Source organism: Paroedura picta, chromosome 7 (genome assembly GCF_049243985.1).
Source record: "Paroedura picta isolate Pp20150507F chromosome 7, Ppicta_v3.0, whole genome shotgun sequence".
NCBI lineage: Eukaryota > Metazoa > Chordata > Lepidosauria > Squamata > Gekkonidae > Paroedura > Paroedura picta.
The window spans coordinates 62,462,506-62,487,456 of record NC_135375.1 but is presented as its reverse complement, the minus strand read 5'-3'; the positions used below and the strand labels follow the sequence as shown (position 1 = coordinate 62,487,456).

Below are 24,951 nucleotides of genomic sequence, written 5' to 3'. Positions count from 1 at the left end.
GATTTTGAGTGTGTTTGGAATTGTACATGTTTACATCAGATCAGGGATCAGATCAAGGATCAGACTCTGTACAGCATGTCTGCCATTAAAGAGAAAATCCTTGTTTGGCTATCTCTTCTAAAAGAAACAGATGTACCCAAGCCTAAATGGAAACTGTACATATTGATACTATAAATACGAAGTCTTCTTTGGCCTAGAAACAGCTCAGATGTATGATGTTAAGGCCTATTCACACACTACAAAATCCACATGTTCCTTTCACTACACGTGGACTTTCTATAGATATGTACTGAGAATCTTTATTTTTATTTTTCATTTTTATTTATTTATTTAGATTTATATACCGCCCTCCCCGAAGGCTCAGGGCGGTTTACATTAAAACTAGTCAACGATACATGAAACAGTCTTCGTTAAAAACATACAGTAATTAATAACAGTGGTTGTAACCATATAACAGAATAATGTAACAGTATAACAATATAATAAAATAATATAACGATGGAACAGTGCAATACCACAACAGGTCCAGAGCGCTCTGGTGGAGTTCTGGGAGGAAGGGGGGAGAGGGGGGGAGCGGGGGCCCTTCATTCGCTGTTGGTTGTGCCTGGTCTCAACCAAATGCCTGGCGGAGGAGCTCCTTTTTGCAGGCCCTGCGGAACTGTTTAAGCTCCGTCAGGGCCCTGATCTCCTCCAGGAGCTCGTTCCACCAGGTAGGGGCCAGGACAGAGAATGCTCTGGCTCTGGTCGAGACCAGGCAGACTTCTTTAGGGCCAGGGACCATTAGCCAGTTGGTGGTGGTGGAGCGCAGAGCTCTTTTTTACCTGGGAAAGTCATCCTGATTTGCTTTGGATTGTGGCACATGAGAAGGAACTTCAGCTTTCTTTCCTGCATTGCTGGCCTGAAACAGCCCTCACTGGGAAAACCTAGATATACTGATGGCTGCAAGTAAATTTCCCTATTTGGACAAATAGTGGCTCCCCTAGACCAGTGGTCTCCAACCTTTTTATCACTGGGAACCAGTAAACGCTTGACTATTTTACTGAGGCCTGGGGGGGGGTAGTCTTTTGCCAAGGGACATCACCGCTGCCTGAGCCCCTGCTCCGCTTGCTTTCCCGCTGGCACCACTGACTTCCCGCTGCGTAGTGCCATGCCGAGGGGAAGCCCCAGCCATGGCAGCCGACGGAGAGCACCAAAGGTGAGCCAGCAACAGAGTAGCAGGGCAGCCCCCGAGGCAGCAGCCCAGGATGAGGACAAGGAGGATCCGTGGCCTGATACAGACTGATCTACGGACCGGTCCCGGTCTCTGGACCGGAGGTTGGGGACAGCTGCCATTTCAAGTCAGGGATGTTATGTGGGTATGGAAGCTGAAGCCTTTTCTGCTCACTCAATGCAATCCCAATAAAAATAAAGCCCACACACTCCAAGGAATTATCAATGCAGAACTCTGTATGCATTCCTGACCCAAAGCCGTCATGCTGGCTATATATACTCTGTAGTGTGAAAATGGGCCCCATTGATTAATCATGCTGGGGCACAACTGAATGAGAATTGCAGGTATTGTTAAACAAAACCTATGTTAAACTTTTGTGTTTAATTGAGAATGGACTGACTGACTGAGAATACTGTTTTCTATTTCTGTCCTTTTATTTATATGATGATACAGTTACAAGTAATAAAGCTATCTTTTTTATGTCTTCACTCCTCAGTTTACTATCCTACTGAATTATAATTTTCAGTTCAATGTATAGAGGTACACACATAGAACATCCATAGCCTTATAAAATAATGAAAAATCACACCCTACAGTTTTAGAGTTAAAAAAAAACAGTGGGAATATATGGAAAATTATTTTGATGTAAAAGGACTGAAAAAAACACTAGGGATTTGTTCTCTCTTGCCCTGGAGGGAGGACCAGCACCAGTGGGATGAAATTAATTCAAAGAAATTCCATCTAAACAACAGGAAGAAATTCCTGACAGAGTGGTATCTCAGTGGAACAGGCTTCCTTGGGAGGTGGTGGATTCTCCACCTTTGGAAATTTTTAAACAGAGCCTGCATAGCCATCTGACAGAGAGGCTGATTCTATGAAGGTTCAAGGGGGTGCAGATTACAGTGGATGAGCGATAGAGTTATGAGTGTCCTGCATAGTGCAGGGGATTGGACTAGATGACCCAGGAGGTCCCTTCAAACTCTATGATTCTATGATTCTATGAATATGCAATTGCTTTATTATTAATATGTCAGAATATGAAGAATGCTTCAGTATTCAAATACCATTCAACATAGCAGCAGTTTAATTAGCTATCATTTAACATTAATAAGGTCAGAATTTTTAACAACAACGTCTAATTAACAATCAAGGCTTTCATATTAATATGCTTGCAATGCATCTCTGTGCTTGTCCTCCATCCTAGAGGAATACAAACCAATTTTGATAAAGGTACACCACAACATTAACGTTTTAAGCTTGTGATACCAAATATGCCATTTATATTCATACTGAACATATTATAAACATCATGTACAGTGCACTAAAATTGTCTCCCCACAAAAGATTTCCTTTAATAGAACATTTGACTTTCTGAAGAAAGGAACCATAAAAAAGAGAAGCAGTGTTCCCTGGTGAAGAGAGTAGCTGAGAGACACAAGCCAACTACAGTTATTTTAACTACTACAAATGGAGAAATTAACTAAATGTGCAAACATTGTTGAAGCTATTTTTTGGTGTTGAGAGTAGTGGAACAGGGAAGAGAGTAAACAAATAATGTAATTGTCAGACACACAAAGCAATTGGCTACAAATCCAAAAGAGGTTTGCACAAGTATGTGTCTGTATACAGAGTTTCAGTCAATAATTACACTGTCAATAAAGTCTTTCAGAGCCTTACTTACATGGAGCAGTGCTACCATTGCTCAACCCATGTCTTCCGTGGTGGGTATTTCATAGGAACCTGTTGCTTGATATGTACTGCTGTTGTTCTTCAGTTTCTAAGCAAGTGAGAGAATCTGACTCAGTGCTTGCCTTCTGGGCTCAGTTTTATCAGTTTAATATCTAATGCCACTAATACCATAGTAATAACATAAAATGTAAACAATTATTTCCATAAATATATTAACTATTACAATGCAGGAGCAAAGGAAAATGCAGGTAACTTGCAGTGCAATCTTAAAAGCGAAAGATTTGAGATTTCAGTAAATTTCCAAATAGACATGCTAAGGATTTTTCTCTCAGAAAGCAAAAAGAAAAAATAGTTGGTACAGATGACATGAGGAGCAAAAGTGCATTGTGGGATTTTTTTTACTCAAGTAACATGGGAAAAACAGCTAGGGTTATATTTTGGTTAAATACGAGAGATCATTATTTATCATCATGCTTACCAACCTCTTTAGATAAAGTTCTCATGAGAATGGTTTATTACAGTGGGTGCAAGCTCCATTATTTCTGAGTTCTTGATGGGTTTTATTTATAGGGCTTTTCAGATTAGTAACTGTTCTTTCATGTCGGGAAACTGCTTTGTATCAGCAGAACTGAACACAGGGCTGTCAACTCTGGGTTGGGAAATTTCTGGGATCTGGAGTAAGAAAGTGGTGTATTGAGGAGGGATAAACTTCAGTGGGGTAGAATGCCATCGAATCCACCTTCCAAGGCAACTGTTTTCTCCAGGGAACTGATTTGTTCCAGTTGTAATTCTAGGAGATCTCCATCCACTACCTGGAGACTGGCAACTCTAAATGAACAGGCTAACTATTTGTTCATTCCTTATGTTACCATCACCCCCTGTTAAAAAAAAATCCGATCTGATGTATGTATACTTCAATTAATGTGTTGAAAACTCCATTCCATATTTTGATTCTGGAATAGATTTTACATTAGATAAATTATCTATTGGAAACCAGGGAGACTGACAGCATACAGGATGCTAACTTTTTCTGAGGAGGCTGACTTACCACTTAGGCCTATAATGGAGGCCTCTTCAAAAATCAGCCAGAAGTAAAATGTCTTTAATATTGTATTACATGGATCCATTGTGGTCATTCTGGTGACAAAGAAATGAGATTGTTTTGACCAAGTCCAACATACAATGAACACTTTTTAAAATTAGTTTTAAACTTTTCGTATAGATTCAGGTAGGTAGCTGGGTTGGTCTGAAGCAGCAGAACAAAGTTTGAGTCCATGGCACCTTTAAATCCAACACAATTTTATTCAATATATATACGTTTTTGTATGCAATCACTGTATTTGTACTTGAATGAACATGCTCACATGTGGTATAATCTGAGAGTGAATTTTATTGATAAAGCAAAACATGGCCTAATCAGCCAGTGATGCTGTATAGCTAAGGTTAACATCTGGATCACCTAGAACAAAGCAGCTACTGCAGACCAGCTTTGCTAACTCCCCTGACTATGTATATAGAGGCTATTTTATAGTCACAGATGTGCATGAATGTTCATTAAAATCCTCAATATTACAAGCAAAAGGCTACCATGGGAAGTACAGGCAGAGAGAGTAAGGGGCAGCCAGCAGGCATCTCTGATTTGTACTTGTGCTTTTTATCTACTCATGAAAACAACATTACACACCAAATGCAAATACAAGCCCTGTGTACAATTTAAACAATGTCTGTTCCTATGCTTTTCTTGCATGAGAGTGAACATGACAAAATTCACAAGATGTCATAGTCCCACTTTATACTGCGTTGGTCAGACTGCACCTGGAGTACTGTGTGCACTTTTAGAGGCCTCGCTTCAAAAAGGACATGGACAAAACTGAGAGGGTATGGAGGAGATCAAGGATGATCCAGGGCCTGAAGACCAAGGCCTAGAAAGGCTGAGAGATTTGGGAATGTTCAGCCTGGAGAAGAGGAGGTTGAAATGGGACATGATTGCTGCCTTTAAATATTTGAAAGGTTGTCACTTAGAAGAGGGCAGGGAAAGGTTCTTGTTGGCAGCAGAGGATAGGACCTGCAGGAGTAGCCTTAAACTAGATGTAGAATGGTACTAGCTAGATATCAGGATATTTTTTCCACATTCAGAGTAGTTCAGCAGTAGAATTGATTGCCTAAGGAGGTGGTGAGCCCCCCCTCACTGGCAGTCTTCAAGCAGCAGCTGGACAGGTACTTTTCCTGGATGCTTTAAGATGATCCTGCATTGAGCAGGAGGTTGGACTACATGGCCCCTTCTAACTCTATGATTATATGATTCTAAAAATAATATAAAAGGAGAGCAGAAAAAGAACAGGTGACAAAAATGAAAAATCAGAATTTTAAACAAAATTAAAAGTTTTTGCAAGGGAGAGGGGACATGAAATATATGTATAAAGTGAGTCTAAAATAACATAGAGAATTTTCTGCAGGGGGTAGTTGTTGTTTTTTTCTTTCAGAACAGTGATCATAGCTGGTTTCAAATGTCAATGAGTAGTAACTGCTGAGCAATTATTTTTCTGTTGCATAGCAAGGAAAAATCCAATAGAGGAAAGAAGCTTGGAAGAAGAGGCGAGAGTTTTAGAGGTATTTCCCTGTTGGCTGAAGGAGATTTGGAACTTAAATAGGATTTGTTACTGCACAGTTTTCCTGCAATATATTGAGTTGGGAAGCTGTAAACAATGAAAAAATGACAGATGCAAACAAGACCTGAAGAAGAAAGCAGCCAAAGCTTGGAGTGAATAATATCAGATATTAAGATGTCCAGGTGCCCATTTGTACAGTTAAAATTAGAGAACTTATTCAAGTGGGTAGCCGTGTTGGTCTGAAGCAGCACAACAAAACAAAATCAGAGTCCAGTGGCACCTTTAAGACCAACAAAGATTTATTCAAGGTGTGAGCTTTTAAGTGCAAGCACTCTTCCTCATTTATAGTTTAGAATTAAGGATAGCTTTGTATGGTCTCAGCTTATTGTGTCTGCTCAGTTACAAGTTAAAATGTGCACAATTATTTATGTCACCATTAGCTCATGCAGCTTGAATCAATTGCTTGGTAATACCAGTTTAACATAATATAAAATAAATTCTCAGTGTACGAAAATTCATACGAACAGTAAGAAAGCCTTGTACCAAATTACACATCTGAGGAAACACTAAAGTGTCTATAGGAAAAAGTGAAGGAAAACAGACTCAGCTGGTGGGAGCAGGGAATTGTTTGACGGGATTGTTGAAGTCAAACGTTAACTACAACCTCTGCCTGCGTGACTATTTATTTATTTATTTATTTATTTATTTATTTATTTGATTTGTATGACCGCCGCTCTCGGAAACCGGCTCGCGGCGGTTCACAATGTTTTAATACAAATACAATATATTAACCATTAAAATTCCCCATTAAAACCCCATTAAAATAATAACTGAGTCACAATGATGGCGATTAAAAAACTATTCCCGTACAGGCCCACTGGATGAGCAGAAGGGAACGGATGGATAATTGGGCATAGGGTGGAACAATCTAGGGAACCAGGTCAGTCTAGTACTGGCCTCCCCCCTCCGGGGAGAGGGGTCCGATCTTAGCCCCGGGCCATCACCCGGCCTTAGACAAACGCCTGGCGGAAGAGCTCCGTTTTGCAGGCTCTGCGGAACTCAGAGAGCTCCGACAGGGCCCGCAGCTCTTCAGGGAGCTCGTTCCACCAGGTAGGGGCCAGGACCGAAAAGGCCCTGGCCCTTGTTGAGGCCAGGCGTGCCTCCCGGGGTCCTGGGATCATCAGCAGATTCTTACCCGCAGAGCGAAGTACCCTGCGGGGGGCATAAGGAGATAGGCGGTCCCTCAAGTATGCAGGACCCAAGCCGCGTATAGTCTTGAAGGTTAATACCAAAACCTTGAACCTAATCCGGAAACAAACTGGCAACCAGTGCAGCTGCTTCAGCAGAGGCTGAACATGGGACCTCCAAGATGATTTAGTGAGGACCCGTGCAGCTGCATTCTGTACCAGCTGTAACTTCCGGGTTAGAGACAAGGGTAGGCCCGCGTAGAGCGAGTTACAGAAGTCTAATCTAGAAGTAACCGTTGCATGGATCACAGTGGCCAGGTGTTCCGGGGGCAGGTAGGGCGCTAGTAGCCGAGCTTGGCGTAGATGGAGAAATGCCGTCCGAGCTACCTTAGTGACCTGGGCCTCCATGGAAAGTGAGGTATCCAGAATCACTCCCAAATTCCTGGCTTGGGGCACAGATGACAATTGTACCCCGTCCAGGCAGGGAAGACGCGCTTCCTGTTCCTGCTCCCTTCGGCCTAGCCAAAGGACCTCCGTCTTGGAGGGGTTGAGTCTCAGGCGGCTCCCACTAGTAACCTCTGTGGGACTAATTCAGGAACCAAACATGCAAGACCATCGAAATCAACCAAAATTCCTTTAACCAGAAACTCTCCATCATACAAAACAGTATAAGAAGGTTAATATAGCTAAACAGAACAGTGACCAGAAACTTGCAACAGAGATTCTCCTTGTGTTCAATTCAGTGACCGATTCTGCACAGAGGTGTAAAATGTGTGCCACCTCCTGCCTGCAAATGCACAAAAGGAAACTGTGCATTTAAACACTTCCTGACAGGAGACCCCTCTGTGTTATCCCGCTGTCTCATTGTGGCTTTTTGCCTCCTGTCCAGGTGGTAGAGAAGCAGGAAGCGTGGAAAACCAGAAGGTTGACTCAGCCTTCCATCCTTCCGAGGTCGGTAAAATAATTACCCAGCTTGCTGGGGGGGTAAAATGGTAATGACTGGGGAAGGCACTGGCAAGGCCACCCTGTATAGAGTCTGCTATGAAAACACTGGAGGGTGTCACCCCAAGGGTCAGACATGACTCGGTGCTTGCACAGGGGATATCTTTACCTTTACCTTTAGTTATAGTTAAGAGAGGCATGGGAGGAGTCACCTCCCAAGACTATGCTGCTTCCTGGGTCCAAGGTTAGTATAGGAGAACCCTGTGAATTATCTGAGGAAGCAAATTAATAGAGCAGCCTTGGCTCTCAGCCAGTAAACACAGAAACAATGTCCAAAGAATGTCGAGTTTTTGGCAATCACCCCTCAGTTTAGCTGGTGCTCCATTGCCAAGGTAATTAGAAAGAAAGAAGAAAATCCTACTCCCTCACTCATATTGTGTGAAATACACTGCAACAGGAACTGATGGTAGGCATGCTTGTAGAGTGTGTTCTAAGACCATTAGAGAAGAATGGAAGTTGCCACACCAGTGTTCTCACAGGATTCCTATGTGTTTGAAAATGGCACAACAGCAGTCCAGTTTCCCTTTTTACTATGTACCCATTGTTTCTGAATTAAACTATACCTGTTTCATTTTTGCCTGCAGCTATGATCCTGAACATTTCTGGCACCCTAAATAGGAACATTTGGCTTCTACCTGGTTGCTGCATTGTAAGCCTGTTCTCCAAAAGAGGCAGTGTCCTAATTAGTTGGGGGAATTAGCAAAGGAAACAGAGTGAGAGTTGGGTAACTGGGATTTTCTACCTCATATACCAGGATTTTCCCACTTAAGCAAATTCACCAATAAACTAGGCAGATGTTCAGCCAGAAAAACTTTTATTTAAAAGAAAATTATTATAAAAATACATACACACAGAAGAAAACAGATAGGCATGGGAATGATTTGTAAGGAAGGGAGATAGTTACTAATCTTGAAGAAGTCCATGGAAGCAACAAACAATGTTTCAGGAGAGAAAAGAGAGCCCAGTTAAGTGGAGGTGTATGTGGAGGATCCAACAAACACCCAAATATACTACAGAGGCAGCAAGGTAGACTAGTTATTAGGTTCAAGGTTTCGGTATTAACCTTCAAGGCTATACGCGGCTTAAGTCCTGCATACTTGAGGGACCGCCTATCTCCTTATGCCCCCCACAGGGCCTTCACTCTGTGGGTAAGAATCTGCTGATAATCCCAGGACCCCGGGAGGCATGCCTGGCCTCAAAAAGGGCCAGGGCCTTTTTGGTCCTGGCCACTACCTGGTGGAATGAGCAACTTGAAGAGCTGTGGGCCTTGTTGGAGCTCTCTGAGTTCCGCAGGGCCTGCAAAATGGAGCTCTTTCGCCAGGCGTTTGTCTGAGGCCAGGTGGTGGCCTGGGGGCTAAGATTGGGCCCCTCTCCCCGGAGGGGGAGGCCAGTATTAGACTGCCCTGGTTCCCCAGAATGTTCTGCCCTATACCCAGTTATCCCTCCGCTCCCTTCTGCTCATCCAGTAGTCCTGTATGGGAATAGTTTTTTTCTTAATCGCCATCATTGTGACTGAAATTGTTTTAATGGGGAATTTTAAGGGGATTTTAAAGTACTGTATTTGTATTGAAATATTGTGAACTGCCATAAGGTTTCCAAGAGCGGCGGTCATACAAATAAAATAAATAATAATAAAATAAAATAATAAAATGTAGCCTCAGGCAGGGATGATGCATTTGGCAGAAAACTATGTCTAAATATCTTAACTAGAGGTATGATAAACTTGATGCTTTTCAAGGAAGAGGAATCAAGAAATTGGGAGGGGAGAAGTGTTAATTAATGGCCACTTAATCAAGGTGTAATGGGTGAGGAGAAGCCAGGATGATGATGGGATTTGGCTGAGTGACTCTATAGGTCCTGGGTGACTCATTGTTCTAAAGTTGGGCATCTCTCCAGGGCAAGAATGGGGTGTAGCAAGCCAGCCTCTCTGATTTGCATTTTGAAACTATTTCCCCAGACTCATGCCTGGTAGGCATCAATTTTGGGTTTATTTTGGTCCAAATATTACCCTACACTTCAAATATTGGGGTGGAATTAAGAAGGGTGTTTCTGGCTCTTTGAAAGTATAAACTGTCCCTGTGTGGGATGAGGGGTCTGACTGCTAACAAGCCTGCATGGTATTGATTATGGAACAAACTTGCCTTTGCAAGGTCTAGGCTGTCTATGAAAAAATAAGAGAAATGGGAATGATGGGGTACAACTGTTTGTCAAGGGTGGAGATAATGAGATGTGTTTTTTCCCCTAAGGGAAAGCATCAATGGTCAATTGGAATAGTAGGACGGGAGATCAATACAGTGTTGTTGGGATACTAAAGGGTTATATGTTGAGATGGGCCTTATTGTATTCTAATTAATGAAGCACCCTATACATAGATCTAATATTGACAAGAGTGGGAAATAGACAGGGTGGTAAGAATAACAGAAGTCACGGAAGCTAAACTATACTTCTCTTATACAATATAACAAAAGTGTCTTATTTAGTTTAAATAATTATTAGTAGTTATTATTATTATTTGTTTAAAATATGATCAATCAAATTGAATTAGTCCATCTCATTATAACATTGGACTGATTGTTGCAGCAGAATATTCATCAAACTGTTTAAGTGGCTTTGAATTTTTCACCCTATTTAGGCCATCAGGCGAATCAATTGGATTACATTCCAAATTCAAGATCTTCTATCTGAAAAGGATTAAAGGAATTCTAATAAGGAAAAACAGTTGCATGAAAATTTTATAAAGGGACAGGATTGGCTTGCTGAATATTTTATGAGCCACACATCTGAGTAATTCTGAGAATTCCAATCAATGAGGTAATATATGTAACCATGTATAAAGGGAAGGAACTTCCTGTTCAATATAGATGGCAAATAAAAGAAATTATAAAGTAATATTTCTGATGATTTAGAAGGAGATATTACGTACCCAGAAGTTTAATACATGTACATAATTCATTTTTTACTCCAAAGTAAATGCTAAAATGATGTATAAGGTCATAAGGATCCAACACATTTTCCCCCAAACAAATCCATGAAGGAAAATCTAGCAACAGGAGAATCATGCACACAAGCAGCAGGGTTAGAGTAAGGTTGCCATATCTGAGGCTGCGCCTGAAGACCTCCTGGAATTACAGCTGATTTCCAGACTACATTAATTGGTTCCCATAGAGGAAATGGCTACTGTGGAAGGTGAGCCATATGACATTATACCCTGCTGGGTTCCTTCCCGTTCTGAAAGTTGACCCTGTCCAGGCTCCACCTCCAAAATGTCCAGGACTTTCCCAACCCAGAGCTGCAAACCCTAGAGAGGTAAAAATTCATGAGCATTTTGAAAATGCTTGAATTTCATTTCTAGTCAGTTTTCCTGCTCAGGGTTTCTCTGTTAGTGAAGAGGAAGTTTCACTAGAGTGTGTAAACCAACACTTTGGAGACTTCAAGGCTTCTGTATGGGTTTGAGACACTTAGCTAAGGCCATTTTGAATGGCTCTTGGCAACAGGCAAAATGAACAGCTATCCAACCACTACTGAAGATAAACTGAACATTCTTTTCTTGGAATTGTTTCATAAATGTTACAACAGCTGTAAAAACGGTTGTACAGCTACTGAAATTGCCTATACATTTGACTGTGACTATGAAAAGTAGAGCGTTGTTAAACAAATTCTGTAGTATACATAGAAATAACTTTAAAGGTTGGGATGCCAGGGTTGGGAGTTCTCTCCCGCCAGCCAGGTCCCTGTCAGCGTTCCTCCCCTGCAGTGGCAGTAGTCCCTTTAGATAAATATTGGGGGCTTTTTATAAGCTTGTTCAAACATACATTCTCACATTCTTCCTCTGTACAATAAAATCAGAGTCTAGTAGCACCTTTAAGACCAACAAAGATTTATTCAAGGCGTGAGTTTTTGAATGTAAGCACTCTTCCTCAGACTATGAACTACCATAATGACAGTGCATATATAGCAAAAATTAATTCTGTTAAATTAGTAAACTGCGTCACACATCCAAAACAGCCAATCAATCCCCTGAAATTCAGTTGTGGTTCACAAAAACATAAGATAAATAAAATTCTGCCAGTGATCAAAGGCTCCCACCCCACCATTTGCTGTTTGCCCCATCTGTCTCCATACAAGTGTGAACATTCCTGTAAGGGAATTGCTGGCAATTATCTCATCCCAACACCAGGGAGTTAAACTTAAAATTCCATTCCATTACCATTACCTTACAGTCATCTTATTACAAATAAAATAAATTGTGAAGAATATGGGTACACATATCCATCTGTACAATTATTCAAAGCTTGATAATGCAGATGAGAATGTGTCTTGATTCCTATGAAAAGCCCAGTATTATCCCGTCTCAGGGTATGGGCTGAAGTATGCTTTGGTTATCAGCACAGTGAGCAATCCCACCCCGGATCCAAATTCATCCAGCATTATTTATTTATGTCTTCGGACACATTATTTGCCACATTGCAACCTAAATAATGTCCTCAAAGTAACTAATGGCAAGGCACCGTAAAATCAAATCTAAAACGTAAATGTAAAATATTTAATAATATAATAAAAACAAGCACAATCAGAAAAGGGGCCATTACTGCTGATGTATCTCAGCCTGCACATCCCAAATAGTGCTTATATACATTAAGCCTCATCTCCCTCCCCACAAGCCACTCAAACAGCTCAGGGCTTGGTTGATGCTGTCCAGCATAAAATAACCCTCTTTTCCCCTCTGCCCACCTGTCCAGACATAACAGAGATGATCTGATGCTCCACACCAAATCCCAACTTCCCCAGTGCAGGCAAATCATCTTAATGGTATATGTGTCTTTCTTTCAGGAGTGGGAGACAAAGCTTTGCCTAGAGAAATATTGCACAGGTGAGAATGGGCCTGTTTTTTGTTTTTTGTTTAGGTTCAATTCTTTTCTGCATGTGAGGGTTTCATTTGGAAAGCTTCTCTTTCCCCTTTATAGTTTTCCCCAAAGAAATGAAAAATCTAGAGATCTTGTTTATGCATACAATTTCTTACTAGCTATTAGAAAAGCATGCTATAAAGCAAAGTAAATAAAACAGAATCAAGGTCCTTACACTTTGAAAGATCTGAAAAACACCGCTTGGCTTCAGTAAAGACATAAAGAAAATAATTAAATCTTATTACAGAATGCATTTCTAATTTCTGTGACTTAAAACAGTCGTAAAACTTGATATGTGAAGGTATAACAATTCAGATTAAAAGCTGTGAGACTTAGATGAGTGATTCCTGTGAACTAATTCAGAGTAATGCATTATAAGGCACAGAAAACCAAAAAGTCTGTCAGGTGCTCTCCTGTATAAATATCTTAAAAGTGAGCAAATATATATTCATTTGGTTATATTTCCATCCTGCCTTTCTTCCATTATAGAACTCAAGGCAGTTATAATATTTTTTCCAACTTGACACTGACAAGATCTAGACCTGCTTAGCTTCAGTAAGTTTGGTATGTCATGTGTCTTTCATCCGTTACCTGGGACCATCCATTCCATGGCAGATTTGATAGCACTGAAAATGAGTTCCTTGCAGTGTATACAGTATTTTTTCTATGACAGAAATTGTAGAATGGTCTCATGAGTTCTGACCTTTGGAAATGCTCCCTTGACCATGCTATTTGTATGCTTCTTAGCAATTGCTGCTTCAGTGCTGGCATCAGCCCAGTGCCAATGGATACATGTTAGGTAGCACTTGATAAAATCAGTTTAACCTTTGGACTCGGATTCCAAATTAGGCCTAGGGAAAGTTACTGAAGCTTGGCCACAAGAAAAGTAAAATGGTCATGAAATATGACAGGTCATTACACCTTCTGCTTGTAGTCTTGGCCATTTCTCAAAATAGCTTTTTTATCTTTTCAGGAGAAGCAGTACATATTGATTTGAAGATGGAATTTAATCCTGAACACATTGATGTATTGGTCTTTTTTGAGTTTGGACTTTTAAAGAACCATAACTTAACAGTAGGTATAAATCTATAAACAGACCCATGTGTGTGTGTTTCATTGTGTGTGTGTGTGTTTCGTTGGCAGAGCTTAAATATGCAAAGAATAGGAGCACCAGTTGCTTAAATAATAAATATTGAGAATAGAAACAACTTGTAAAGATAGAAAAGGGATAGCTTTAATAGTTTGATTGTTCTCTTCTTTATCTGGAGGCAATTAGGAAAGAAATGTGCCCAATTGAGCCAATCAGGACACAGAGGAGATTATTTGAAAAATACCAGGAAGTGCCTGCTCTAAATATGCTATCTACACATCTTCTCTGATGCCCCCTGTAGGATATTCTCCATAAGCCGTTGAGTGAACCATGCACACTAAAAACTTTGCACATTCAAATAGTTGTGACCTTTTTATTTTTAATTATTTTTGCTGGTGTTATCGGTTGCTTCTTTTAATCCCCTTCTACACAATCCATAATTTTTATGCAATCTGGGAAACTGTGACATGAGAATTTGATAAATGTATGGAAAAATTCAGCATGAAGAAACAAAAGACTCATGGGTTCAGTTCCCAGAAGGGGAACGAAAAACTGGTGTTTTAAAATGCCAATGCTCTGAAATTCAACAACATCCCCAAGGATGCATTGAACCTTTGCAGATACAGAAGAGAGGAAATACCAGTTTTAATAAGATATTATTTGTTACACTAGAATAGGTGTTCTAAAGATCAGATGGCAATTTTCTCTACAGTTTTAGAAACAGTTTTGAATGTGGCAATTCAAGTAGTCAGGAGTTTTGCAGGAGAGGAAAAATGCTCTGAGGCAGAGTTTTTATTGCCAGCTTGATGAAGTGCTTCTCCAGTACTTGGGCAAGCTCTAAGTGGCCAGGAGTTAATGAAGTGATTAGTGGACTGATGAATTTCCTTACATGGTCAAATATTCACATCAATATAGTGACTCACTCGGCTGGCTGTCCAGGTAGGAAACAATAAACTCACTGCAATGGGCAGCCACTGACTGAAAAGTTGATAAATGGCAGTATTTTATACTCCAAATGCTAATTATGAAACCAATTTTTTAAAGTTTAAAAACATTTTGCACATTATAGAGTGCTAGATAAATTAAAGAATATTATTAATAAAAAGACAATTGATTTAATAGAATCATAGAGTTGGAAGGGGTCATCTAGTCCAACCCCTTGCACTATGCAAGACACTCACAACCCTATCACCCATCCACTGTAACCTGCCACCCCCTTGAATCTTCACAGAATCAGCCTCTCCCTCAGATGGCTATCCAGCCTCTGTTTAAAAAATTCCAAAGATGGAGAACCCACCACCTCCCGAGGAAGCCTGTTCCACTGAGAAACCGCTCTAAATGTCAGGAACTTCTTCCTGATGCTTAGACGGAATTTCATCCCATTGGTTCTAGTCCATCCCCCTGGGGCAAGAGAGAACAACTCTGCTCCATCCTTGATATGGCAGCCTTTTAAATACTTGATGGTTATTAAATCCCCTCTCAGTCTTCTCCTCTCCAGGCTAAACAGACCAACCTTTCTTCATACGTCTTGGTCTCCAAACCCCTCACCATTTGTCTTTCAAAAGACAAATATCCAGGTACTTTGTAGAAAGAAAGAAAGAAAGAAAGAAAGAAAGAAAGAAAGAAAGAAAGAAAGAAAGAAAGAAAGAAAGAAAGAAAGAAAGAAAGAAAGAAAGAAAGAAAGAAAGAAAGAAAATTTCTATCCAGAATGGTTAAAAGAAAATTGGTAAATAAACAAAAGAATTGTGGAGAAATGTGTTTTTCACTGAGGGTTTGCACTGAGAAAACCCTTCCAGGAACAGCCAGGAGGGGGAGGGGCAAGCCTTTACCAGCCAGGTGCTTCAGAAATACTAATACCATGCTAGCACATCTCCAGCTAGAAAGGTGACATCTATAAGCTATTAACGTTTAGATGGCTGAAAATGAAATATTTCCCTGGAGACTTCAGGAAAAGCTTCTTTGACCTAACATTTCCTAAACAAATGGGCATTTATGTAAACCATGCATATCCCATAATTCCCTACAGGGATTCCAGAGTAAAATTTTTTCAGCAAAGACTTGGGCTATATCTCCAAGCTATGAATGCCAATTAAAAGGGTCTTGACTCTTGGTCTTTTGCCATGAGTCAGCTGCCAAGTGATCCAGCCCTAAAGATTGTTGGACATTTTCTTGGATATTATATTGGATATTTTCTTTCCCATTCTTTCAAATTATAAATAAATTATATTTGTACAACAAGGGCTCCCAACATGGCACCTGCTGACACCTCTCCAGGTGTTTTTTTCAGAAAGAGGGTAGGGTTGGATGGGGCATTTCTCCAGTGATGATTCTGATACACCACTGGAAATCTTATTGACTGTGCAGATTTTAAAAAACAACAACCCACCACAGCCAGCATTGCTTTGACAGCTACCACCATAACAGTCTTCACTGCATGACTGATGGTAAACTGTGCATGTATAATAAATTATTTTAAACAGTGTATTGATTGTAAAAAGTATCCTGTTAAGCAGAGCTTCTATCTGAAATGTTGAAGTGTTACCATTAAAGTTATGCATAACCTTACTCCCTTTCTCCCTAACATTTTGTGACTGACTCTGCCTCCTGCACCTATTTTGCATCTGCACCTACCACTGTGTGTCAGATCCCCAAAGGCTGGAGATCCTAACCATACAGTGTATTTGTATGAGTGGCTTTGGGTCCTCATTGGAGAGGGAAAAAGCATATAAATTCCTAAAACATCATAATAATTCCAGATATATAAAATGCAAGCCATGGTGACGAAGACAGATTTTTTAAAAGAAGAAAGTGATTGATCCTGAGTGGGGGATATTCCACCAATTGGGAAAGGGCAGTCATCAGTGCTTGTTGAGCAGTAACAACTAATGAAACCAGACTGCCTTTTTCCTATTGGTGGAATATCCCCCACTCAGGACCAATCACCTCCTTCATTAAGAAGTTAATTGTCTCCCATTCAGCTTGTTCTCTGCAGCCTGGGAAGGGCCTGGGGAGGGGAGAACCCTTTAAATCTCTCTCTCCAGATGCTTCCCAGGATACAGAGAGTTTGCACATGCCTTGCCACAAGATGGAGATCCTAAAGGGCAGGTGGATCCTTGAACATCTTGTTTGGGGAAGGTGGTTTGTGGGAGAAGGAAGCCTAAGGTTGCCATCCACCCAGGAGGATAGGGTCTAGAATTCTCCTAGACTACCAACTCCGCTCCAGAAGACAGAAATCAGTTTCCTTGGAGGGCATGCCTGTTTTGGAAGGATGAACTCTGTCTTGTGATACCCTTCTGAGGTCTTTCCTTTCTCCTGTCTCCAGCTCCAAATCACCAGGAATTTCCCAACCCAAAATTAGCAACCCTATACCCAGGCAAGTCCATCATGAGGTTGCTACCATTTAAGAGGTCATGTGATGTCCTTTTCGCTATACGAACTATCTCAGCTGTACTATGAGAACACATCACATGCCTTGCCCTGCTCCATGGGTGACATATCAGCAGCAAGTAGCAAAAAGTAGAAGAAAGGTCCTCACGTCTAGGCTATATCAATTCAAAGCATTGGATAAATCATAAACATCCTCTTGAGGAACTTAGATTTTGTTGTTTTGAAACTACTACAAGGATTGATCAACTGAGGTTTAAGGGGGTAATTATTATACTTTACATTTCCTCCGTTACATTGGAGGTTAAGCCATACTTCTTTGTATCCCTTTAATAATTGTTATAACTCTTTACTTTTGTATTTACTGCTAAATTTGTACTTTGAAGAGAACATTGTCTATTGAGAAAATTATCATATTTAATTACCATTTAGAAAGAAGGTAGTAACATTAAATGACATTTATTTATACAAAAATGGTGACTTGTGTATATTATATATTATTTATTTAGCATATTGAGCCACTGAAGAAAAATGATTGTCTTGAAAATAAGTAGCAATTTGGACCTCGTTCTGGCTCTCAGCTCAGTACAATAAAGATATAGCCTAGACATCAGTGTTTTTCTTCTACTTTCTACTTCATGGATGAGGAAGCCTCTTCTAGAGAATGAGGTTGAGATCCTTTGTCCTGAAGCTGGCTGAGTGTCCGTGGACCAGTTGCTCACTCTGTTTCCCTCTTTCAGCCTAACACACTTAAGGGGGGAGGGGTTATGAATGAAGGTAGAACCCTGCATTCAGTTCTGACACCCTTGCAGGAAGAGTGCCAGAATTGTGATATATTTTAAGGGACGGATTTAAAAAATATATATATTTGTTTTTATGTATATAATGCTTATGTGTCTACCTTTCTCCTGAGCATCAGCAATTTTCTAGAGTCCACTGTATTTTTTCCTACAATGGGCTTTATTGCTAGCATATAAATTAATGGAAAGACTTAGAAAATGGGGGGGGGGGGAAATGCATGTTTCTAAAGGTAGAAAGCTAGCTCTTCTCTTAAACTACTAGAATATATACGGTTAAAGGATTTCACCTCCATTTTTACTTATATATGTAACTACATTATGAGAAAATATGTCTAATGAGTGAGCTGTCAAAGTGTTTTTTTTTTCAAAGTCACTTGCTGTTTAATACGATTCCAATGTAATATAATAATTTGACACATTCTGCAAGGGCTACGTTATTACTGCAGGTTGGAAATTTAAACCTCAATATTAATAGCAGAACACATAAAAGTGTCCCTCCCTCCATAGCTGACCTATCTTAGAGTTCCTGCAAAATTTCACGAGGAAGAGTTTCAGATTGATGTGTGACTTTGACTACTATCGCAACTGAGTCCAGAGTTTTCATATAGCTAAGACGAACATCAAAACTTATTCAACACAAAATAGAGAGATATTCTGACTTGGGGAAGACAGACTGTCTGTACTCATACTTTCTGATGAAATATCCCATTTTCCTTTGCTTTAATAGTCCCTGTCAGGAGCCATAAACATGAAAGTTTTCTATGGTGCCTGAATTGGCATGAACAGTGGTGCTGTTTCACATCACAGTAGGGAGGCAGAGATTTCTTGGAGGGGTGGCAGGCTTCAAAGGCCTGCTCTTGGGTATATTCAAGATTAAATTACAAAAAAAGAAAAAAAGGGTGAAATATTGAAAGAGGAGAGCTTTATCAGCTATTAAAAATGTCATAATAACTACATCACAGTTTTGATCTAGGACTGCTAACTTGTCAGTTGCAGGCCATACTTTTTGAAGTGGCTGGTTCTGTAGCAGTAAACAACCAAAATTCTTCATACCATGCAGGTTTTTTGTCTACTTATTGCTTTCAGATCAAGTGCATTTATTTACTTAATTTATATCCTATCATTCTCCATTATATCTTTGCAACAACCTTCTGAGGTAAGTGACTGACCCAAGGTCAACCCACATTTAAATAAGCTTCCATTGCAGAGGCAATATTTGAACCTTGGTCTCCCAGATCCTACGATGCCACACTGGCTTCCACCTCTTCTAAAAGCACTCAGCCAGTGGTCAATTGAAAAGTCTTCTCAACACATGAAATATGAATGCTTTTAGCATTAATAGCTAATCTCAAATGCTGTTTGTAATACTATCCTAAAAATACCACTGAGCAATGGGACAGGCGTAGAAGACAATGCAAATGTGATGGGAATATTTCTCTTTTCATGCAACATTTTAGTTGGTTTAAGAGTCTTAACGTGCATTTGCCACTTCAGAAATGTACTTCATCAATTCCATGGGGATTTTCTGTGATGTTTTTTAGCTTGGGGCAATTATAATGTTTACATTATACTGTCAGGGAAGGACACTTTATGATACAAAGGGAACTGATTAGCTGTCTGTTTCTGCTGTTCTCCTTTCAAAGCACTGACTTATATAACTTCTTCATAAAGGTTGTAGTGCTCTGTGGACTAAGTCTTCTAGATCTCTGGGGAATTGGGGGGAAACAGTTTTTAAAACCAAGCAATGAGAATCAAGATATATAAGTATTCAGACAAGACATCAACTTAAAATTATTTCTTTTAGATTACACTGTCGTCCAAAGTAAATATATTTGGAAATACAGCCTCAATATATTATAACTGTGCATAGAAACAAATGACTTGTTAGGGGTATCTAACCTTTGTCTTTCTGACAACTTCATTTTGCAGAAGGTGGAGTGGGCAACTAGGGGGTTTGCAATTTTAGACTTGAGTCTCACCAAGGAAGAACTGGTTGATGAGGTGAAAGCAGTGGGCACACTTGGTAGTTGTGACCATGTGATTTTGGAATCTGCAATCTTGGAGAAGAGAAAAACTATATGTAGTCAGACATATAGGCTGGACTTCAGGTAAGCCAACTTTAACAAATGTAAAGTTATGCTGGTTAGAATCCAATGATCTGAAAAACTTAAGAAGTTCAATGGGGATGGGAGTTTCTTAAAAGTGAAATACTGAAGGCACAAGCACAACAATTCCCTTGAGAAGGAAAAACAGGAAGAACCCAAAGAAGCCAGGGTGGCTCCATAAACAGCTTTCAAAAGATTTGAGTAATAAAAAAAGATTCATTTTGGAAATGGAAGGAGGGCCTTATACAAACAAATAACCAATGTTTGTAGGGAGAGTGTTAGAAAAGCTAAAGCTCAATATGACCTTAGTGGGAAATGCTAAACACACACAAAAAAATGGTTTGTTAGTTATGTTCAAAGTAAGAAAAAGAGTAAGGACATGGTAGGATCATTGTGGAGGCAAGAAAGAAATTGTAGTAGTTGATTAATAGAGGGCTGAACTGCCGAATTCCTACTTCTCCTCAGTCTTCTCTTGCTAGGGAAATCATGCTCATTGTGGCAAAATCATAGTGCATGATGATTGATGGGAACTGCAGCCTACGATCACTGTAGGACTAGTCCATAAACACCTAGTTTCTTTAAATGAAACAAAGTCATCTGGGCTTACATCCAAGGGTACTGAAAGAATGAACCTCTGTCCATTATTTTTGACAATTCTTGGAGGTGAAGTGCCAGAAGATTGGAAGCAGGCAAATGTTGTCCCCATCTTCAATAAAGGGGAAAAGGAGGATCCGGGTAACTACCGACCCATCATCTTGACATTTATAGCTGACAACATTTTAGAACAAATAATCAAAAGTCCTTGAGTAGTTAGAGCTGATTGCTGTGATTACTAAGTCAGCATGGCTTTCTCAAGAACTAGTCATATCGGATTAACCCTATCTTTATTTCTTAGAAAGTTACTACCTTGCTGGATCAAGAGAATGATTTGGATATAGTTTATCTTGATTTCAGCAAAGCTTTTGATAAGGTTCAAAAATATAATCTTGTTGACCAGTTGGTAAAATGCAAAATGGATCCTATTGCTGTTAGCTGGATTGAGAATTGGTTGACGGATCACACTTGAATGGTTTGTGATCTTGGAAAGGAGTGATGAGTGGAGTGCCTCAGGGATCTGTCCTGGGGCCTGTGTTGTTCAACATATTCATAAATGATTTGGATGAAGGCATAGAGGAGATGGGATTTTGGGCTGTATCAAAAGAAGCATAGCGTCAAGATCACGCGAGGTGATGGTACTGCTTTACTCTGTTCTGGTTAGACCTCACTTTGAGTACTGTGTTCAGTTTTGGGCACCACAACTGAAAAAGAATGTAGACAAACTGGAGCAAGCCCAGAAGTTTGGAGACCAAGACATATGAGGAAAGGTTGAGGGAACTTGGTCTGTTTAGCTTGGAAAGAAAATGACTAAGTGGTGAGATGATAGCAATCTTCAAGTACTTTAAAAGAGTAGCCTTCATAATCAATAAAAGAGTAGGAAAAGCAGTCTTAGGATACAATCCCCCAAAATGATAGAATGATCTCAGTTCGAATCCAAGGCAAACCATTCAACATCACAGTAATCCAGGTTTATGCCCCAACTGCTGCTGCTGAAAAGAATGAAGTTGACCAGGTCTATGAAGTCCTACAACACCTTCTAGAAGCAATGCCAAAAAATGATATGCTTATCATCATGGGGGATTTGAATGCTAAAGTAGGAAGTAGGAAGCCAAAAGATTACCAGGATATCAGGCAAGTTTGGCCTTGGAGTACAAAATGAAGCAGGGCACAGGCTGGTAGAATTTTGTCAAGAGAATACAATGGTCATAGCAAACAGTCTTTTCCAACAACCCAAGAGACGACTCTACACATGGATATCACCAGACAGTCAACACAGAAATCAGATTGACTATGTGCTCTGCAGCCAAAGATGGAGAAGTTCTATCCAGTCGAAAAACAAGACCAGGAGCTGATTGTGGTTCAGAAAGTAGGGAAAAGCACTAGGCCACTCAGGTATGAACTAAATCATATCCCCGATGAATATACAGTAGAGGTGACAAATAGATTTAAGGAATTAGATCTGATAGACAGAGTGCCTGAAGAACTATGGATGGAGGTTCGCAACATTGTACAAGAGGTAGCAACTAAAACCATCCCAAAGAAAAAAAAATGCAAGAAAGCAAAATGGCTGAGGGAGCTTTACAGATAGTTTAGGAGAGAAGGGAAGTGAAAGGCAAGGGAGAAAGAGAAACATACACCCAACTGAATGCTGAATTCCAGAGAATAGCTAGAAGAGATAAGAATGCCTTCTTAAATGAACAGTGCAAACAAATAGAAGAAAACAATAGAACAGGGAGGACCAGATATCTCTTCAAGAAAACTGGAGATATGAAGAGAACGTTTCATGCAAAGATGGGTATGATAAAGGACTGAAATGGTAGGGACCTCACAGAAGCAAAAGAGATTAAACAAAGGTGGCAAAATTATACAGAACAACTATACAAGAGTGAGTTTAACATCCCTGATCACCACAGTGGGGTAGTTACTGACCTGGAGCCAGACATCCTGGAATGTGAAGTCAAATGGGCCTTAGGAAGTCTGAACAACAATAAAGCTAGTGGAGGTGACAGCATTCCAGTTAAGCTATTCTAAATCTTAAAAGATGATGCAGTAAAAGTGCTACACTCAATATGCCAGCAGATTTGGAAAACTCAGCAGGAGCCACAGGATTGGAAAAGATCAGTTTATATTCCAATCCCAAAGGAGGGCAATGCCAAAGAATGTTCAAACTACCCCAGCATTGCACTCATTTCTCATGCTAGCAAAGTTATACTCAAAATCCTACAAGCTAGGCTCCAGCAGTATGTGGACCGAGAACTTCCAGAAGTACAGGCAGGATTTTGAAGAGGCAGAATAACTAGAGATCAAATTGCCAACATACTGGATCATGGAGAAAGCTAAGGATTTTCCAGAAGAACATCTACTTCTGCCTCATTGACTATGCTAAAGCCTTTGACTGTGTGGAGTACAACAAATTGTGGCAAGTTCTTAAAGAGATGGGAATACCAGAGCATCTTATCGGTCTCTTGAGAAACCTATATGCAGGTCAAGAAGCAACAGTGAGAATTGAACATGGAATCACTGATTGTTTCAAAAGTGAGAAAGGAATTTAGCAAGGCTGTATTCTGTCGCCTTGCCTATTTAACTTGTATGCGGAGTACATCATGAGAAAGGCGGGGTTAGATGAGTCACAAATTGGGATCAAGATTGCAGGGAGAAATATCAACAACCTCATATATGCAGATGATACCACTCTAATGGCAGAAAGTGAAGAGGAACTAAAGAGCCTCTTGATGCAGGTGAAGGAGAAGAGTGCAAAAGCTGGCTTGAAACTCAACATCAAGAAAACGAAGATCATGGTATCCGGCCCTCTCAATTCCTGGCAAATAGATGGGGAGGAAATGGAGGTAGTGACAGATTTTATTTTCCTGGGCTCCAAGATCACTGCAGATGGGGACTGCAGCAAAGAAATTAAAAGACGCTTGCTCCTGGAGAGGAAAGCTATGGCAAATCTAGACAGCATCCTAAAAAGCAGAGACATCACCCTGCCAACAAAAGTGCGTTTAGTCAAGGCTATGGTCTTCCCAGTTGCAATTTATGGCTGAGAAAGTTGGACCATAAGGAAGGCCGAGCATCAAAGAATTGAGGCTTTTGAACTCTGGTGCTGGAGAAGACTCTTGCAAGTCCCTTGGACTGCAAGGCGAACAAACCAGTCAGTCCTAGAGGAGATCAGCCGTGACTGCTCATTAGTAGACCAGGTCCTGAAGATGAAACTCAAATACTTTGGCCACCTCATGAGAAGGAAGGACTCCCTGGAGAAGAGCCTAATGCTGAGAGCGATTGAGGGCAAAAGAAGAAGGAGATGACAGAGAATGAGGTGGCTAGATGGAGTCACTGAAGCAGTCAGTGTGAACTTAAATGGACTCTGGGGAATGGTGGAGGACAGGGAGGCCTGGAGGATCATTGTCGATGGGGTCATGATGGGTTGGACATGACTTTGCACCTAATAAGAACAACAACAAGCAGAGGCTAGATAGCCAGATGACAAAAATGCTGTTTCTGTGAATTTAGGCAGATTGTAAGTGAGTGGGCAGAAGGGATTGTGTCTGAGTTTGGCTCTTGTAGCCCTTTCTTGTATGCCCAGGGAAATGCTGATTGCCATTTTTGGGTCAGGAGGTGAATTTTTTTCCAGACGAGACTGGCTAGGGTTTTTTTTTTTTTGGGGGGGGGGTGAGGCATCACCTGGACATGTAATTGGGGTCACTCTGGGTGGGCAGGTAGTTGGGAATTTCCTGCATTTTTCAGGGATTGGACTAGATGATCTTAGAGGTACCTTCCTACTCTGTGTCAATGATTCTAAGTGAGGGAATTATATTGTGTTCCTGCTGTGCTCAGAAAGACAACATCTAAGGGACTGTATGCATTTCCTTAACATTTTAACAGAATACTCCTGAAGCAGAATTGGCATTATTCAATGAATTATTTCGAGTTTTTAAAAGGTGTAAGTTAACCGTGGGAGGGGGGAACTAACCTGTCTGCTTCTATGTCATTAACAACAGTTGGATTGCCAAAATGAGCTAGTGAGAACTTTCCTAACATAGAGAAACATAGATTATCTGCTAATACTTGTACATCAAACTGTGTTAACTGTGCAGCCACAGGGATACGTGAAACAGTTGGTGCTCTTAAAGAGAAACTAGCAAGTACAACTTTACCTTTCTTTATGTCCAAGCTGAGAAAAAAAATGAATTCTACTGGTTATGGAACTTCTTATACACAAAAGGAGGTATATTATGTAAGACCTAAATATTAATGCTCACAATCTAGGCCCTATAAATCCTGTACCACCTGGTAGCAATGAAAGTCATGTTTTGCTTTCTTATTAAGTTCCATTCTGACCCAAAAAAGAAACAGAAAATTGTTAGTGTTAACAAT

The 24,951-nt window shown here is 40.3% G+C and overlaps 1 long non-coding RNA gene across 1 annotated transcript in view; it reads right to left on the bottom strand.

The window, feature by feature from the left end:
• Positions 1 to 2,923: 2,923 nt before the first annotated feature.
• Positions 2,924 to 24,951, bottom strand: part of LOC143841809 (uncharacterized) — a 56,464-nt gene continuing 34,436 nt past the window's right edge. Inside the window, exons 7-8 of the long non-coding RNA XR_013232853.1 lie at positions 3,948 to 4,036; positions 2,924 to 2,987 (exon numbers count right to left, since the gene is read on the bottom strand). This is a non-coding gene — a long non-coding RNA (uncharacterized LOC143841809). The remainder of the gene's footprint in view (positions 2,988 to 3,947; positions 4,037 to 24,951) is intronic.